This window comes from Glycine max, chromosome 3 (genome assembly GCF_000004515.6).
Source record: "Glycine max cultivar Williams 82 chromosome 3, Glycine_max_v4.0, whole genome shotgun sequence".
Lineage (NCBI taxonomy): Eukaryota > Viridiplantae > Streptophyta > Magnoliopsida > Fabales > Fabaceae > Glycine > Glycine max.
In genome coordinates, this window is record NC_016090.4 from 8,723,984 (window position 1) to 8,742,680 (window position 18,697).

At 32.4% G+C, this 18,697-nt stretch overlaps 1 pseudogene; it reads right to left on the reverse strand.

The window, feature by feature from the left end:
- Nucleotides 1-8,282: 8,282 nt before the first annotated feature.
- Nucleotides 8,283-12,833, reverse strand: LOC106794303 (alcohol dehydrogenase-like 3; annotated as a pseudogene).
- Nucleotides 12,834-18,697: the final 5,864 nt, after the last annotated feature.

An 18,697-nucleotide genomic window follows, 5' to 3' on the forward strand; every position in this document is an offset into this window, starting at 1 on the left:
AAAATCCATTGGTACTTTCCGACGAATTATCCATCGATAAAATTTATCTTCCTTTTCATCAATAATGATTGTTTATGTTTTCGATGGATGCTCCGTCGATAATGGAAACTATGGGAAACAACATTTTCGATGGATATTCCATCAATAACAGGAACTATAGGGAACACCATTTATTGATGGAGTATCCATTAGTAATGGAAAGTAAAATTTCCAACAGATATTCCATCTAGCGATTGTGGCAAAAAGGCGTCGAGGTCCAACCATGGCTAAGGTGCATGAGGGAGTGATGGTTTGAGGATGAGGGAAGTGAGGGAGTTTAATTTTTGTTTTTTGTTTTCTTTTTTGAAGGTAGAGTGTTCTTTCTCTTTATCAGCTTTATTTTTTGAAAAAATTATATCTATCATATATATTTTAATAAAAGTAACATAATTGGTAATATTAAGATTATAATAATAATAATGTATACATATTTTATAAAATTAACAATTTTAATAAACTGAAATACTAATTTTAATAAACGTAAAATATTTATAATTTTTAAACTAGAATACTAAGAGAGTGTTTGTTTTACGAATAATTTTCTAGTCTCAAGAATATTTTTCTAAGAATATAACAGAAATGTTATTCCTGAGTATTTTTGAAAAATATGTTTGGTTAACTATTAAAATTGGTTGGGGTTATTTTTTATATTCCCGTAAATGATTAAAACATGTGTTTGGTTGAGTTATTTTTCTACAAATATGTATTATAATTACTAAAGCATCCTGTCCCATGAAGGAAAAATCATCGTAAAATGTAGGAATGAAATTAACAGTAAATTAAATTCTAGGAACATTAATTTGGGAGCAGACAAAATTTTGGGGATGGGAAAAAATTTAAAGCATGTATCATGAAGAAACAATGAGAGTAGTGAGATAACGGTTAGTAAGAGGGTCTATATGAAATTTTACTCATGAAGAGATATTGATTCCCAATATTTTAAATTTAGAAATCTGTGGTAAACATCTTTTTCTATTTTTACTTCCAATTCATTTTTCTCTTGGTTTTGGCTAAAATAGCAATGCATATGCTCTGTCTTACTACTCAAGCGAAAAACTCTTTCATTCCAAAGTTTATCTTCTAAGCAAGTAATTAAGGATAATCTTGTGCACAACTCTCGTAAGCACATCCAATACTAAATTAAACAAGACTCGAGGATGAGCGTTGATGTAATCTTATCCTTCTAGGAAAGTCTTTTATCTCACTTTGTAGAGTTCTGACACTAGTAGTTATCCCATCAATATCATACATGTCTTGTATGGTTTGGATATAAGTAACACAATCATCTTTCTTTTTACAAGTTTGTCTTGGAATAAAACAACCTTAACTTGACGAATAAGAAAATGTGATAAATTAAGGGAGTTCATTAACAAAGGAAGTTTCCATTCATTTTTTTAGGTAATTTATTGAATGATATCTTCAACTTTTGTGAGGCTTGAAACTTCATAAAGTACCAATCTTTGTTTGTACTTTGTGCAATCAAAGTAGTTCATTAAAGGTTCATTGGTTCATCAAATACCATTCAAAACTGAATTTCCATTATGTAATATATCTCGTTTGTCATTTGACCAAAAACATGTTGATTTTTGTTAAAATATGTGATATTCTTATAATACTATTTTCTTTTCCTATACCTTACTAGTGATTATTGCATATATCAAATACATGTTGACTTGTGTTCTTGATAATTGCAATTATTGCATATATTGGTACTCTTCTAAGAAGATTTTAGTTACGAACCATCTTAGAAGAGTACCATTTCTAAGACAATTTTTTATGGAACCATCATCGAAAATTAAGATTTTTGACAGCGTTGACTTCAAAGACGATTTTGAATCGTCTTTGAATGTACTTTATAACCGTCGTAGAAAGCCTTTTATCCGGTCGTGAAAGCTAAAAGCATGAGTCTCATTTATATTGTTTTAATTAATCATAGGCAAACATGGTACCTAAATTTAATCTTAATTTTCAGTTTTATATTTGTTTTAATCATAGTCATCTCTATTCAATTTTTTTTAATTAATTTCTACATTTATATATAAATTATATTCAATAGATATTGTTTTCAAAAAGATTTATAAAATATTAAATTAAATTCCTTTTAAATATTTTAATGTTTAATAAATTGATGGAAAGTCAATTTTACTAATATTATATTACTTACAGTATTTAATAAATATAATATAAACTTAACTTAAATTAAATGATATTATTAAATATTATATTTATGAAACAAAATATATTTATTAATAAAATAAATATAATATATGATTTTTAAAAGTGTGAACTTTTATATGAATTTATATATTTTAAAAATAATTATTAAATAAATATAATTATTATACAAAAACCCATTAGGATTAGCCTAATAATGAGGATTTGTGTAGCTAGTATTTACAAGATCCTAAGAAAATATATAAAAGACTAAATTGTAATTTTGGTTCCCTATAATTTTAAATTTTGATATCCCTATTTCTAAATCAAGATATTTAGTCTACCTATTATCCAAAATAAGTAATTTTGATATTTCCGTCATACGGGGTTGTATCAAGGAATTTCGAGGCCTTGGGAGAAAATTAAGACAAAGGCCTATGTTTTTTTCTTTTTTGAAAAAAGACAGGGGCCTATGTTATAATGTTAATATAGACTAATAATTTTTATGTTATTTTTCTCGCTTTTTGAGGTCCAAAATTATTTATTAAAGTTTTATAATCAAGTAACTCTAACATCTCACTCTCAATAGATAACATAGCTAATTCATTCAATCTATCTTGTAGCATGGTTGATCTCAAATATGATTTAATCAATTTTAATTTTAAAAAGCTTCTTTCAACGAACGCAACTGGTAATGTTAATAGTATCCTATAAGCAATGTATGTATTTGGAAAAGAACCTAACCTTTTTATATAGTTCAATATTTTTAATGGTGTGTTAATTTCATTTGTTAACTTCTTTCAATAACTTTAATTCTGAAAACAAATCAAGACAATCAATATTAGAACGGTCCTCAAAACTCAAAATCTTTTCAAGATTGATGCAATATTTTTTCAATTCATTTTCACTCAAAGTTTTAAATTTATTTGAATCAAATAAAAATCCAAACATGTTTTCATATTCTAAAAATTGTTCAAATCGACTCTCAATAGAAGAAATAGACTAGTCTAATACATACAAAAAATAATCAACGCAAAAAGAATCTTCATCAAAATGAGCTATCTCAACACTAACAATGTCATCAAAATGTTTTTTCCTATGAATCTTACGTTTTTCATTGAACTTGAGGTCTATATCCATTTCAATAGTCATTTCTTTGATGGATTCTAATGCAGATGCAAAACCATTTTCCCTATAATTTTTCAAACAAGTAGGCCTCTTAAGTGATCTATAGCAACATCTATATGCATATGTTTAGATTGCATGATATTACTTATAGAATTCACGGCAAAAAGTATATCATACCAAATATTCATTCCCAATAAAAATTCAAAATTTTTCATCTCATAAGTTGCTAAACATATGGCTTCACTCTTTATCTTAGGATCTTCACTAGTTTTCAATAATTGAACAAATGCATCCCTTATTTTTGGTGCTTGAAACTTTATGGCTTTGACACTTTCAATTCTACATTCCCATCTAGTTTGAGATAATGATTTAACTGAAAACTATACATTTTCTTGTAAGATTTTCCACCGTTTGGTCGAAGAAGCAAACAAAGAATAAATGCGTTGCAAAACTTTAAAAAAAGAAACAGCTCTTGTATATGAATTGTCCATATCACCTAGAACTAAATTCAAATTATGACAACCGCAAGGAGTATAATATGCTCTAGGGTTTATGTCCAGTAATCTCTTTTGTACTCCTTGATTTTACCTTTCATATTAGACTCATTATCATACCCTTGCCCCTTTATATCATTAATATCATGGTCATATTTTTTTAATACCCGAGTAAGTTCCTCCAAAAGACATTTACATGTTGTGTCTTGACTCGTAAAAACTCTAAAAAGTATTCTTCTATTTTGACAGGACAACTGAAAGTATCAACATACCTCAAAATAAGAGTCATTTGCTCCCAATGGCTTACATCCGGAGTACAATGAAGAATGATAGAAAAATATTTTGCATCTTTAACTTTTTTTAGTATAATATTTTTTATTTGAGAAGCCAACAATTCTATAAATTCATTCTGTAGAGTCTTACTCAAGTAATGATTATGAAAGTCACCATTTTTATACGCTTAACATGCTCTTGCATAATTGGATTAAATTCTGCTAACAACTCAATTAAACTCAATGTTTCCATTTCCTTTTTGGTATATTTTTTCGTTTGTCCCACGAAAAGCTACATTTTTTTTAGAAAGATTTTTAATTATAGTTATAATCCCTACCAAAACCTTCTCCCAATGTTCCTTCTCCTTGTTAATTTGTTCTTGGATCTCCTTATCAATTGTAATTTTCTTTCTCAATCTTGTTTCTAATTTGATCCATTTATCCATATTAGTTACATGTTCATAACTTGTTTCGTGACTCTTAAGCTTGGAACCAATATTTTTCCAATCTCTAGTACCTTCATTAACTAATTGATTAGCAATATAAGCACTACTTTCTTAGCAAAACAACTTACAACAAAAACAATACACTTTATCTAAATCCTTTGAATACACTAGCCATCTTTGATCATATTTTTCTCCATTTGACATTACTTTTTGGTAGTAAAATGAAGAAAAATGTCTATTATTTTCATCTTTTGGATACTGCATATCATTATATCTAATTAAATCTCTAAAGTTTTCATCAATATTTTTCCATTGTCCTGGATCATAAATATTTTTAGAAACTTCAATTGATGTACTATTAAGCTCCTTATTTGTTTCTAAACTATCTTCTTTTAAATTTTCATTATCCTCTTGTTCTTGACTAGGATTAGGACTATTCATATTGTTAAGATTTTATATCTCTTGAATGTTTTCATTATCAGTATTTTGTTCTACCATATTAATATTATTTGGAATTTCTAGAGGAAAATTTCCTGCCATATTTGTATGTGTTGAACTAGTTGTAACATCCTTTTTGTTGGATCAAGTGGCCTCAGAATAATTAAGAAGGGGGGGGGGTTGAATTAATTATTAATGTGTCTTGACTAATTCAAAAATTATCCTTCTTAATGTTACTAGATTCAACTAGGCTTTTACTACTAAGTTAAGAAAGTAAAGAACATAAACAATAACTTAACCAAAAGTAAAAGCGGCAATTAAAAGTACACAGCAGAAATTAAAGAGTGTAGGGAAGAAGAAAACAAACACAAGATTTATACTGGTTCAACCACAACCCGTGTCTATGTCCAGTCCCCAAGCAACCAACGGTTCTTGAGATTTCTTTCAACCTTGTAAAATCCTTTACAAGCCAAAGATCCACAAGGGATGTACCCTCCCTTGTTCTCTTTGAACAACTAAGTGGATGTACCCTCCACTTGAACTGATCCACAAGAGATGTAACCTCTCTTGTTCTCAGTATTACAACCCAAGTAGATGTACCCTCTACTTGTACCACAAAGGATGTACCCTCCAACGTGTTAAGACAAAGAATTCTTAGGCGGTTAGTCCTTTGAATTCTCTGTGAGGGGGATACAAAAGATATCTCAGGCGATTAGTCCTTTGAAATCTTTTGTAAGAAATAGAAGATATCTCAGGCGGTTAGTCCTTTGAAATCTTTTGTCAAGAGGAAGAAGAAAGAACAAAAGATTCTCAGCGATAGTCCTTTGATCTTTACAAGAGAGAGAAGGGATGAAGAAGAAGAATAACACAAGTTTTTGGCCAATGAACTTTTCTTGAATAAATAAAGTTTTGAACAAAAACTCTTAGAAAGATGTTGAGAAATGAATCAGAAAGTTCTGTAAAAATAGTTATTTTAAATTCATGTCATGATCACATATTTATAATCATTTGATGACTCAAGTTAAAGTTTGTGACTCTTGGCAATTTCTTTAAAAACTAGTTTCTTTTAAAAGTTGTGACTCTTTTGAAAACTAGTCACTTTTAAAAGTTGTGACTCTTTTGAAAACTAGTCACTCAAAGGTTGTGACTTTTGAAAAACTCTTCAGAAACAAGTCACTTTAAGAATTGTGACTTTTGGTAATTTATTTTTCGAAATTAGTCACTGGTAATTGATTACCATCACGGTGTAATCGATTACACATTAAAAAATGTGACTCTTCATGTTTAAATTTGAAAATCATAATGTTTAGAAATACTGGTAATCGATTACAAGTATTGTGTAATCGATTACACAAGTTAAAAATGATTTGAAAATGTTTTATCACAAGTTGTGACTCTTGAAATTTGAAATATAAGGTTTTAAAACATTGGTAATCGATTACAGCTTTGTAAATTAGTTTTGAAAACAATGCTGGCTATTGGTAATCGATTACTACCTTCTGGTAATCGATTACCAGAGAGTAAAACTCTTTGATAAAAGATTTTGTGAAAAATTCATGTGCTACTCAATGTTTTGAAAAACGTTTTTAGTACTTATCTTGATTGAGTTTTCTCTTGATTCTTGAATCTTGATCTTGATTGTTCTTGATTCTTGAAACTTGATTGAATCTTGAAACTTGATTATTCTAGAATCTTGATTCTTGAAGCTTTTTGACTCCTGATTCTTTGGAACTTGCTTAACTCTTGATTCTTTGGCATCATCAAAATAATCTTGGAAGTCATTGCTTCCACACTTTTTATGAATAGTAACAAATTTATGAAGAACACCTTATTGAGATTGAATCAATTTTTTAATTCTTTTTTTTTCAATTTTTCCAAACCAGATGTATACTTTCTATTTAACATATTTTACTGATAGACTAAAATAAAAATAACAAGCAAAATTATTTTAAAATGAAAAGAAGATAATAATGAAACAATAAAACCTAGAAAGTGAAAAATTAAATTCGTGAATGAAAATTTCTTTAAGCTATGACTATGCACCGTCACATCTACGAGTATCCAAAATCCAAACCGTAGTGACAATCACTTTACTTGCACCTACAATGATACAACGATAAACAATAAAAAATGAGATGTAACAATTGTAATTTGTAAATGTTCATTCAATTTAATTTTAATTTCAATTCAATCAATTGCTTTATAAATTAAATGAGTGAAATGATCAAACCTGTTGAGAATTTGAGATGCTAACAACGTTTGTGTGTATCCTCTTCCTGTCACTTGGAGATGGAATATTGGAGTTGGTCACTTGGTGTGGGGTATACCAATTCACAAATTAGAATATAATTATATGAAGAGTTAATAGGCATTTTGGTCCCTAACTTTTGGTCCCTTTTGCAATTTAGTCTCTATCTTTTTGAAATGTAAAAAATAGTCTCTATCTTTACATCCGTTATGCAAATAAGTCCCTACCGTTAAAATCCAATTTTCACTATTAGTCATATGTCTATGTGGCAAGAATTTGTCCATGTAAGCAAACTCATGTGGCAAGTCTTTGGATTGAATTGAAAAATTATGATAAGTTAGGATAAAAACCATTCAAAAATTAAGTAGCTGATGAATGATGAAGTTGTATGTAGTTCTCTCCAAGCTGTATGTAGTTCTCTCCAACAACAACAATTGCCAAAACAAAATAAATAGTAAATGGTATTCCCTATTCATCTCCATCTATAACAACATGTTCATTCTTCTTACCTTCTGGGGTGCTTCAACTCAATTAAATTCCATTTTGGGAATTATGAGACCTCCTAGGTTTAGCTTCTTCATCACACACTGCCTAAACCCCTAATGAGTGGGTTCCATTTGTGTGCAGAGCAAAACCAAAAACATGGCGTGGCGCTACGGATCTCTCTCTCGGTCGGATCTCTCAGCCGCGAGATTCATTCCATGGCCTTCCCTTCCTAAATCCCCACCAGGCTGTTCAGCACCACCATGGCCTTCTCTGCCATGTCAATCCATGGCCTTCACCGCTTTTTCCTTGTTATGCCTAACAAAACACAGCTTATAAAGCGTCGTCAGCACGTCCTTCTCCCCTCTGCTCAAACCGTTCAAAAGAAAAGAAACCAGCGGCGGTATTGCATCGAAAGCCCCGATCGAGCCCTTGTTCTCTTCCACCAATGCAAGGCTTAAGAGTGCACACGCCGCGTTCTGCTTCAAAGTTTCAGTTCCAGTTTTTAGAACATAAATTAGAGACTTAACTGCTCCAGCATTGGTTATCGACATTTTGTTGTCCTCGTGGAGAGAGAGGTTTAACAGTGCGGTGACAGCGTGTTCCTGCGTCCACGAGTCACTGCACCGGAGAAGCAGAATGAGGACGGGGACAGGCCAGACTTCACAATCAGAACGCGATTGTCGGCGCGGTTTTTGGCTAGTAGCCAGAGTTTCGCTGCCGCGAAGTGCTTCACCGCCACCGATGCGACTGGAGGCCGTCGATGCACATTTTCACCGTCGTCTGGAGATCCTCTGGCAAAATGCTCTCAATAATCTCCGTGGAGAAGTTCCAATCTCGTTCCTCAGTACTTTCGCTTTACTTTGGTGGTTGCTTGGAATTTGGAAATGAGAACATCATTGGAAGTGCAATTGAGAGGAGAGAAGCTTTAGAAACCCTAATTTGAAGAAGAAGAAGCAAGTGAAGAAGAAAATATTTGACAAATTTTTAAATTTTGCATCAAAGTCCAGTCTACGTGTCACAATCTGGGACAATTTGCCACCTTGGAAAGTCTATGTGGCACTAAAATTGCCAACAATACACCTCACTAACGATGTTACTTTTAAATTTAACGGCAAATACTATTTTGTAAAACTTATGCAAATATAGGGACTATTTTTTACATTTAAAAAAGATAGGGGCTAATTTGCAAAAGGGGTCAAAAGTCAGGGACCAAAATGCCTATTTATTCTTATATGAAAGTTGAAAAGTCAAATAATTACTTGAATATAGTAGTAGAGAACTGAGAATAGAGAGAATGAGAATGAGAGAGACTAGAGGAAAAGGTTGATCCAAAAATGACTTTTTTTTTGTCAAAATAAAATTAAATTGCATTAATGTTGGAATTGTACAAGTAGCCAATAGGGATTATATGCTTAGCTGTTGAAAAATTTACTGAGTCACTCTTGAGGGACTTTTCATTTGCAAAAACTAAAAAATGGACTATGGGCTTTTAAAAAATAATTTATATTAATAATACTATTATTAAAAAAACTTTGAGGGCCTTATAAATTTGGGGAGGCCATGACCATGGTTATCAAACTCTTGAGTTAACTCGCTAACTCTTACGAGTTTACTAGTCCACTTGTCCTCTGCGAGTTGACTCTTGAGTAAACTCTTTTTTAAGTAGACTTTGGGCAAACTCTATAAACCCTAAGTAAACTCGGTAGGCTGTCGAGCTTACCATCCAGTCAACGAGTTAGTAAGTCAAAAAAAAATTAGACCAAAATTTAAGTCATTTTTTATTATTTTCTATCTGCTTAGCATTCAACATACTTTCATTTAGCGTGTTATTTTCAAATACAAAATTTTTACCTTTAATAACATCAAGCTCTTATTCTCTAATAACATTCCCTCGATAAGAATGATTTACCACTACTATAACCTCTACAAGTTATTATCTAGTAGTAGTGTATTATTACTAGACTTTGTTATTTAAATATCCTGAACTTTATAATTTACTATTTTGCTTTATTAATTATATTATTGAAATATTTAATTAGTATGTTATTTATAAATATTTTGTTATTATTTTTATATGAAGTTACAAGTCTACGAGTTGAGTCAATGAGTCGAGTCTATAAAACTCTCACGAGTCTACGTAAACTCTCGAGTTTGATAACCTTGAACATGACCTTAGTTGCCTTGTTGAATGTCCAGCCCTAGCTAAATAGATAAAGAGAGAGAAAAGGCATACAACAAAATCAATTTTAGAGGATTTGAAATTCCATAAAAGTGAGGAGAAAATGAAAACGCATTATTCTTTGAAAAGAACATGAAATAAAAATTAAATTATCTTCAAGTAGAATTTTTATTATTTGTTATTTAATAGGTCAAGTTTCCATATAATTCCAAATCTCGTGATACATGGAGTGATGGGGTGTGGGTCCTCAATTAAATAGGGGAGAAAAAAACTAACAATCTAATAGGATGGATCCAAAACGCAAATTATTATGTAAACTGTGCATAAATTATTATTATTATTATTATTATTATATTAACTAACTAATAAGTTATGTTTTTTTTAGAGGAACTAGCTAATAAGTTAGGTTAGTTTAGGGAAAACACATTCATTTAATTTTCAAAATAAAAACGTTTATCCAAGATAAATTTCTTAAAATACTTCTAAACGTACAAATAAACCAAGTTAAAAAAACTTAATTATTTGTAAAGCTAAATGAGTAAAATACTAACAAAAAAATTAATAAAGTGAATTATCATGCATGATCCGATTATATTTTATATTTTATGTGTAAAATTTGAAGCTTGTAATATTTTAAATTATTGAGGTTGACCAAGTTTCTTACCCGTAGATACGCCACAACTGAGTAAGGTAAGTCTTTTAATGTAGGGATTGAGGTCACCATCGCCATCAACGCGAATCTTGACAACGCATGCTGAATCCACTACCGTGTACTCTGTGAAAGTTGAAGTGTTCAAGAAATGCAATATTGGTTTTCCATCAGTTGTAGAAAACCTTGTGGCACCATCACCTTCCTCATAGGATCCACCCCAAATCTCTCACACATGTTGGTCTTCTCGCACTTGCAATATTTGCAATCCCCGCATTCCTCATTGAAAATTGGCACCACCAAATTCCCTTCTTTCATGTCATTTACACCTTCTCTCACACTTTCCACAATCCTTAAAATTCATAGCACACACAAATTGCCACAAGTGTTCTCACTTTCAATTCAATTTCATGCGATAGAACATATTTGCTTATGAGTTTCTTTTTCATAAATTAAAATCAATTCGTACAGTTAACTTTTATAAAAAATTAAAAATTAAAAAACTCAAAAGCTCTCAATTTATTTTATCTTCTTATTATCCAAAGAGGGTCCATTAATGTTATAATTTGTCATAGTTGATCAATATTTTTGTGTCCTACCCGGAAGCTTCACGGCCGAAAATCCGAGGATAAGCACGTTGAGCCTCATTCTTTAATATCCCCATAAAAGAAGGAAACTAACAAAAATCAATCAACATCAATCAACAATGTATTAGACAACATACTTAAAATCAATTGACATTAAGTGAAGTTGTCTAACAGATATATAAGCTATACTCCAAGGATTGAGGCAGCCGTTGTGGGACTTGGGTATTTTCCAATACACCCCCTTCACGCCCATCACTTATTGGGCTTGGTGCGTGAACAACAAATGGTGGGTGTTCGTCACAGCGGAAGCGAATGCGAGGTCCCAGGAACAGAGTCTGGCTCTGATACCATGTTAGAGTGTATAATGTGAGAGGCCTAATTCAACCCCAAAAGCTAGCTCAAGGGATGAGGGAAAGAATATTTTTCTCTCTCATTTCGTTAAGCATCATTAGCTTATATAAAGGATTACAAGCTTAAAGATAAACTAAGAATAATGATAGAATATCTTATCTTATATTCTGATAATATATTCTATCAAATACAAACTGATTTAGTCAAGCTAAGAATACTGATAGAATATCTTATCATATATTCTATCACACCTCCGCAGTCGAAGCGAGAGGTCGACGAATACGAACACTGAGACTGTCTCGAACTGGACCCAGGACCACCGTCACTAATTTTTTTTTCAGAATTCTTGTGATATCCAAACGACTTCCCACGTTGTTGTTGGTTTGAATGAGAGAAATTTGAGTCATAAATGGATTGTGAGGCAGCCAACATTGCCAATCCGGCTTCCTCAAGTGTGAGCATCGATCGAGCCTGATAAAACGGAGGTTGATGATCACTCTGCTAAATTAACGTCCCTACACCTTGATATGCACTTGTGAGACCCGAAACAAGTTGAATGATGAGGTAGCTCTTCGACAGACATTATCCATTTCAAGAGTGATGGAGATATGGTTCCTTATATTGGAAACCGCAAGAGACGAATGGAAATAACTCTTATTGTCCATCATAGCGGTGAGAAAAAGAAGAAATAAGAGATGGAGGGAAGGTAAGGTAAGGGAAGTGATTTGAGAGAGATAAGGTATGAGAAGAGATTTGAGAGAGACAACGAGTAAAAAGGCTCATCGAGGTTTGAAAAGTTCAGCCCATGTCACGTATTGGACATTTTCCATCTCAAGAATGATTGGGGCATGATTCTTGATGTTGGAGACAGCAAGAGCAGTGTAAAAGATAGAGTTTGAGTGAGACATGGTGATGGAGAAGAAAAAGAAAAGGGTTGAACCGCGCTAGGGCCTGTGTGCGAAAGCCAAAGGAAGGTGCTAAGGCTCTGATACCATCTTAGAATAAATAATGTGAGAAGCTTAACTCAACCCTAAAAGCTAGCTCGGTGTGGCAGATTATGGTGAATAGGATCTTGATTCAAACCTCCATTTTCTGAGGAGGATGGACAAGAACACGTTCCACCACAAAGGGTCCTCGAGGACCATATGCCACGGTAGCTTCATAATGATGAATATTGATGGCAATATAATAATAATATTGTTTTATGAGGATGCAAAATTTGGCATGCATCATGCGAGAATTGTGGAATATGATTTGAACATATAATATAGAATTTTAGTGTTACGTACCTTTGCAAGTAATGGTCTTTCCCCTGGTATCATTTGAATTCAAGCTCCTAATAGCAACCTCTGGACCTGCCATATCTTTATTGAGTTGTTAAGTGATTTTAAATTTTTTTGGTGTGTTTGTGTGTATTTCTCCCTAGGTGAGAGTTCAACCGTAAACAAAAATGCAATTTTATGATAAAAATGAACAATCATTACTAGAAAAATGTGTTTTTACGATAATGGTTTAGCGTCGGTTGACAAAAAATCGTCTTAGAAAGAAATACAATGGCATTTTGGCAAATAAATACAACCATTCTACGATGGTTTTGAGAGAACCGTCTTAGAAGACTATCATTCTAAATGTTTTTCGTTATTTTTAATATTTGATGTCTCTTCCTCTACTTTTTCACGTTCTCTATATTCTCACTCTCCCTCTCACACTTCGACTTCCCTCTAGGGTTCCAAAAAGGTCTTGCACTTTGTCTTTGTCGTCGAAGGCTAGTGGTGGTGGTGAGGATCTAGAAGGAAGGTCTCGTGGAAGGATTCAGAAGGCCGCATCATCAAGAGCACAACTAAAGAAAACGCAATTTCTTAGCTCAAGGTCCTCCACGACGGCATCATTTCTGGCTAGGTCACTTTTGAGGACATCGCCTCTCCATATCTAATTGCAACTCTCTCTCTCTCTCACTGATTGTGCCTCCTTCTGACTCCTCCGTGGCGAACAACAACAACAACAACAAAGATGACAAAATGAAAATGGTTTGTTTGGTGTGCCATGAATTCAACACCACGACACTCACAAAAGTGAACGCGTACATTGATGGATGCCTCACACAAACGATGAGAGAAGATCAAAGATTTTTGGAAGACACATTTAACATTGCTCGGAAAAAGATAAAAGAGGAAAAGTCATAAAAAGCATAAGGATATGCAACAAATAGTCATGGTTGCGCTTGGGGACCAACCAGATCGAAGAACAAGCCTTGGCTGCCCAACAGATTCCAGATCACTGAGGAGCCTTACTCTTCGTCTGTCTCTCTGTCTCTTTGTCTATCTGTCTGCCCAACAAATTTCAACAAATATTGTATGCATAATGGTATTGGTTTAAGTTAAAGTTTTTAGTTTTTAGTCTTGTGCAAAATCTTAGAATTTTTGTTGAGGGGGATTTAAGTTAAAGTTAAAGTTAAAGTGGACCTTTACTTTTCACATGTTTACTTTGATTAAGGTGTTTATGCACAATGGTTCAGGTTTCCATTAGGGGTTCCTTAGGTTTGTTATCAGGGGACATACAAAAGATCTTAATATAAGCTTGACTTGGCCGGGAAAAGATCCAACTTTGGGTAAGCAAGTTTGTCCTTTCAATTTGGTTCTTATATTTCACTTCTTAATTAGGTTTTTGATGTATTGATTGTTAGGAAGAGATGGGAATAATGAATGTTGTCGTGATGCTATCACAATCCAAACATTTAGGAACAAACATAAAAATAGTATTTTTGACGATTTTTGTCAAGCCTAGACTTTGTTTCCTGATTGTGGTACACGGGCAGTAATTCGGATGTTTGTTACCATAAGACAGTCTTAGAAAGTGTATATTCTAAGACGATTCTTAACTAAGAATTGTCTTAGAATGATATATTTTTCTAAGACGGTAATTTATGGAACCATCGTCGAAAGTCAAGACTTTTGATGATATTAGCTACAAAGATAGTTTAAAGTACCTTTGTATCTCTTTTACAACCGTCTTTGTTTAGCCTTTTTATAGTAGTGAATAAGGGTAGGGCCAACTATATATTTGGAGTTTTCGGATCACTGAGAGGCTAGCACCTGAGGGTTGTTTTTCCCGTAGCACATGTTTAAGTATAGTTAATAATTAAAAAATGTTTTTTGTTTTTATTTTATATTTATTATTTAAGAAATAATGTTTTGAGTTTTGGGGAAATAAATTTTTTAGATTTAATTATTGTATTATTTTAAGTTCTGGTTTGAATTTGGTGTTCCTTGCCAAATCTTGGATCGACTAATTAATGAATTTATATTTTTCCGCAGTTTTAACTTTTAAGGTGGGCTTCCTATGTGATGCACAACTTCATAAAATGGGTAAATTATTGTAATATTAATTATACAAACATACAAATAATAATAATAATATTATATAATAGTTAAATTCGTCTCCGAAAGTATGATTTGGTGACAAATTAATCTTTGAAAGATAAAAAAATAAAATTTAATGTATGAATGTGTAAAAAGTACAATAATTTATCTTACCATTAAATTTGTGAGACCATTTTGTCATTAAGTTGAAATATTCAAGGATTAATTTGATAATAAGTTATAATTTTATATAGGACTAATTTAATATTAAATTGTAAAATTTAGAGACTAATTTATCATTAAATTATCTGTAGGATTCATTTATCATATTTTTTACACAATTAGGGATTAAATTTGAATTTTTCATCTTTCAGTGACCAGTTTGTCAGCGCCTCGTACTTTCAGAGATCAATTTGGTTATTTACCCTTATAAATATAATACAATTTTGTCTTAAAAAAGAAAGCTTGTGTCTATTTGATTTATAAAAGTTTGTATGTACACAAATTAACCTTTAAATTTGTCTATTTCATGATAAGTTAGTTTTTTTGTGTGAGACAAGTTAGTTTTAATCTATCAATTTAGTCTACAAATTTATTAACATACAATTTTTTTCCGACAAGACAACAAATGTCTTCAAATTTAGTTCGAGCTGAGTAATTGTGGCAAAATCTTCTCTTTGGCCACTATTAAATTGAAATAACTCGTGCCAATTAATTCAAACACTCGATGGTACTTCAGGTCAATTACAACTTTAATAACTATTGAAGTTTCTAAGTATGGGTATAACTTCATATTTTGGAAGAAGTATTAATTTGTTTTCAAGTTAATTGATATTGATATTCGAGGATTAAATTGTACGCACACAAGTATTTGTAGACTCGGATGTTGAAGACACACATGTACATCAACATAGATCATAAAAAAATTAGCATAGATCATCAAAAAAACCACATTTGATGCTGAAGGAACCCTAACAAACAAAAAAATAAAAACCCACCTATTAATTAAAGAGGGTTTTCCATTATTCAACAAGTGAAAAATTTACATGCCTCTAGAATGCTACTTCGAGAACATGTCTTTCTGACTTTTCCCCCTAATTGAAGCCTGATCAAACGATAAACCACGATTCTGGAGTGAAGAACAAATGTTGAATAAATAAAAGAGGAAGGACATGCGATGTCAAGGAAAGGTGGGAGTGCAAAAATGATAAACGAGCGGGAAAGAAGCGAAAATGAAAAGGAGAATTTAGTCTTTTGAATATTTGTTCTACGGGACAACAAGTTGTACTCCAATTTATTGAGTTGCAAAAATTGGGCCTTTTGTCCTATCCCATGAAATTTATTTTGTCTTGTGCCGCAACCATTTTTACAAATCAAATGGAGAACAAATTGATTTGTTTTGTCCTATCTCTCAAAATTAAGCAAATCAAACAAAGCCATTTTATATTTACTCAAAATCATATCAACTATAATTTGTACAATACTTTTTTTATAAAATATATTATCTTAATAGCGAGGATTAAACTAAAAAGATATGGTTCCTTGATCTCCTCTTTTTGTTACTACTAATGTGAGCTCCTGCTCCAGTCTCCTTGATCCCAGTCTCTTGTATTTGGCAGAGGGGTAAATGTTTGTAAGAAGGTATGAAGACCTTTCATTTGTGATTTAGCCTAAAATTGCTAAAGGGCTAACCCATTCTTAGTGATTTCTATTAGAATTGCTAATAAAGGGGTTACATTTTTAATAAAGGGGAGCTATATAGTCAATACAAATCAATTAAAACATAAAGTTAATCAATGCATTTAGACCTCCTCTAGTTCAACTTGTAGCTCTTATGAAGAGTTCCTTTTCCAAGTGGATCATCCCCAAGAAAGATCTATCCAAATTTCATGAATTTCATTCCTAGGTCAGGTTTCGACATTCTCAAGATCCTTATAAGTGATTCATGGCTACTTCCTTATATTTTCAATGATTAAGCTATAATGGTTAAGCTGCAATTTAGTGGTAATTTTTTTAAGAACAATATACTTTTCTAACTCTATTTTTTTTTTTAAATTTTTGTTTTGACAATATTATCTACTACTTGTGGTAGTATCATGGATCTTATGGACATTATTTGGTATTTTTTTTGTTCTGGATACTGTCACATTAAAAATTTTATTAGTACTTAGCAAAGTAATGAAAAAAAAAATTATTAGTATCATGGATACTGTCACATAATTGTCTTGGACCATTTTGTTATTTAGGTATATTTGTTGTGGACAATTTTGTTGTCGCATAAGGACCTATTAGAATAAAATCAAGAAGAACAAACTTCTTCTCAAAATAGTTAACTATGCAAATTTAAAAATCAATAGTAAAAAAAATTCACAAACATTTTACTCCAAAACACTGTGTGCTAACGTTGAACGCCCTCTACACACATGGATTTGTCACGACACCAATGCACTTAGCATTAAGGGAAACGGTGAATACTTGATGGTGGAACTAAATGTTGCAACATTTGCACTTTTCTAGACTTAAATTGATCATTTCCAAGGTATATGGACCAAATTATCACCGAATATAAAATATTGGAACCAAAGTGGCTATTTACCAAAAAAAAAATCTCACATTATCAAATAAAACGAAGCATATAATCTCAGCCTTATTGGATCAAACCTTTTACAACTATTTAATTTCTGGCATTTATTTCATGTACTCCCAATGTTGTATCTTGTATCTCCGGTTGCAATTCAGAAAATCCATTCCGAAATGTGAATTTTACATTCTAGAATGAACTTTTCAAAATATAATGGGAGGTACGTGTTGCAATAGTGGGAGTGCATATACAATAACCTTAATTTCCAAAGTTTGGGCCCAAAACTTAAATCAGGGTTTATTGGGTCGGTAGGTCAATTTTCTTACCCAACTTGAATGATGAGTTGGACCCCCAAAGAAAAAGTATAAATTAAAGAGTGTTGCTAGGTGCACCTAGCATTTTTGCTGGTGCACCCAACACTTTATATGAAATGTCATTTATGCCCCTGGGTTAATTTAAAAAAAAAACGTTTGACTCTCTCTCTCCCGCTACTCTCTCTCTCCTCCTCGCGCACCCAGCACTCTTCTTCTTCCTCGCGTTCATCTTCTTCCTTGCAGCCTTTGCTTCCTTGCATTCTTCTTCTTCCCCCCCCCCCCCCCACAAAGCCATTCTTCTTCCTCGCATTCTCCTTGCAGCCATTCTTCTTCCTCGCGCTACCATCTTCGTCTTCTTCCTCGGCCACAAACCACCGTGAAGGGAGCCGTGTTGCCGTCAAGAGGAGCCACGAACCACGAACCAGCATCCATCGTCGAGCATCGTCAGCGTCCACCGTCGAGGTAAGAATTTCAATCATTTTCCCCCATTGATGTCGGAGTAGGGAAGCTTGGAGTTGTTTACGGATCAGGTGATCCACATCAATATAGGATACCTTAACTCCATGCATGATTGTAGTTGAGTTCGTCACATTGATACTAACATCATTAAAGTAAGGACAATTTAATTCAGGCTAGAGAAGGCACATAATTCAATGTATCAAAAAAATTAGGACTTTGTTGCGAGAATTAAAGGTAAATTTTTCCGTATGAGGATTAAATGCATTGTTTTATAAATGTCTCCCTGCATGGTTTTATAAATGTCACAAGAAGCAAAAAAACAAAGTAGCCGCAATAAGATCTTAAATAACTTGAGAGTATGACGATTAAATGGATTGTTTATCTCTTCATTAAAATTTCCTTTTCGTCTATAAGATTAATTATATTTGTGTATCAAGACTTTGACTGGCCGATGTTGATCCCATCTAGAATAGAATAATTGACATGTAGAATGATTTATTCCCTAGGGGTAGA